Source organism: Euprymna scolopes, chromosome 46 (genome assembly GCF_053919585.1).
Source record: "Euprymna scolopes isolate OS-2025 chromosome 46, ASM5391958v1, whole genome shotgun sequence".
NCBI classification, from domain to species: domain Eukaryota; kingdom Metazoa; phylum Mollusca; class Cephalopoda; order Sepiida; family Sepiolidae; genus Euprymna; species Euprymna scolopes.
Genome location: NC_136527.1, coordinates 202995597 through 202997541, shown reverse-complemented (window position 1 = coordinate 202997541; position 1945 = coordinate 202995597). Strand labels below are relative to the sequence as shown.

General features: G+C 39.4%; 1 non-coding gene across 1 annotated transcript; it reads left to right on the top strand.

Moving 5' to 3' along the window:
• Positions 1 to 705: 705 nt before the first annotated feature.
• Positions 706 to 869, top strand: LOC145271543 (U1 spliceosomal RNA). Its single transcript, XR_013865953.1, has one exon. It is a non-coding gene; the product is annotated as a U1 spliceosomal RNA (small nuclear RNA).
• Positions 870 to 1945: the final 1076 nt, after the last annotated feature.

Genomic DNA, 1945 nt, shown 5'->3' with positions numbered 1-1945 from the left:
ATTTTGTCCCAGGCCTATTTCGCCCATTACGTACTTTATCTTGGAAGACGCCATCAATCCCTATTATCCCCGACCCTAATTTATTTTTTCATACATGTCCCTAGTTCCTCAACTCCCCTTTAGGGAACGACCTGCTTGCTTTCACCCTTTACCCCCGGGGGAAGAGGACCGGAAGACAGTGGGCGTTTCATAACGACAGACCAGCCGTTAGGTAGGGAGGGTCCCCTTACTAACCCGCCCCCATAGGCATTTTGCTAATTTGTTTTCTTTTTCTTTCTTTTTGGGTGTATTCTAGCTGCCCCCCTCCCCATCATCTCACCCCCATCACAAAAAAAAAAAAAAAAATATTAAAACTCTTTAGTTTGTACATATCTTTCCCTTTTAGTTTTTTTTGTATATAATGTTACATGTTTTTTCCTCTTTTTTTATCACAGCGTGAATGTCGCCTGCCATCCCGTAAGCTGGGGAGCTGTTATTTTAAGTAGGTCCGGGTAAGAATGTTAGGCGAAACAGTGCATGATAGAAACTCTAGTGTAGGTTTTATAATAAAGTACTTGCTATCTTACGCAAGTCTAGCTAAGGATTAGAAAAGACCCCTTTTTTCCCCACTCCCCCTTACTGGCCTTAGTGCCTAAGCTTCCTCGTACCCCAAATGAGGCCTTGGCAGTAGATAATGTCAAGGCCGGGGACGAGGGGCTAAATATTATACTTACCTGGCGTAAAGGTCAACGATGATCATTTAGGTCGTTCCTTCAAAGTGAGGCCCTTCCATTGCACTGCGGTTGGGTTGACCTTTGCGATCGTCTCAAATGTGGACGACTCGGACGCATTATTTCTAAGTGTGGGGTCTGCGTCCGCGCTCACCCCAATAATATAATCAAAATCAGAAATTCCACCATGTTTCTCCTTCTGAGCAGAAAACTACTTTAATTCCCAGCTACCTCCTGTCTGTATGTCCTCGGCTTTCACAGACGTGTGTAAGGACGTCCTTGTTTCTGTTTTCCCAATCGCCCGTCTCTATACACGCCACAAAAAGGCCAATTCTCTCGACCAGTTTATCATCCACTTCAATCGCAACGTTCTGATATAATCTAATCTGCATGTATACATTACCAACGTTTGCTCTGAACATATCAATCTCGTAAGCGTAAGAAATCTGCCGAGCTGTCGCCTTCAACAACTGCAAGTGTCTTCTTTCGATATTGATTGATGAATGAAAACCTCTGGAAAACTACCGCATAATTAGTGTGTCAATTGATTGAATCCCACCCATCACCTCGAAAATTGGTCATCCAAACAAAGTTGAATGATGTGCACGGGTATTTTTCGTTACCAAAATTATGAAAATGATTAAATATATTTTATTGGTACTTGTACAGTTGAACCAAGACATTAAAAAATGAAAATATCGGAAAAAGGTTATATTGTACGCATCCGTTTTGGACTGAAGTTCTCTGAAAAAAAATTCAGAGAAGTTATTTATTTATTTTTTTTTTTACAGCGGGGAAACATGTTAATATGACAGCGCGTTGAAGATGGCCGTGTTTGGATTGTTAGAATACGTCACGGGGAGATAACTCAGTTTAAAGTGCCGATACATCTTTTCGAATTTTAAATAATAGATTTTCTTCTTAAAAATCGAAACACGGCTACCTTTTGAGGCAGTGTTGTACTTTGTCCCGAAAATGTTCGATAACTCTTAGCGGTTCACAATTTACTATGACACCGTCTAAGCAGGTACGCGTTCATATTAATTTGATTTTATGCAAATGATATTGAATAAAATACACCGTCTAAACAGCACGCGGTCGCTTTTTCATTAAAGTTTCGATAAATTTGCACGTTTTTTTAAATACGCACGTTAAAGTTATTTCAATTTATTACAAATACACAATTAATTTATTTAATTTGCACGTTTTAATTTTTTAAGTTCTTTCTAGTTATT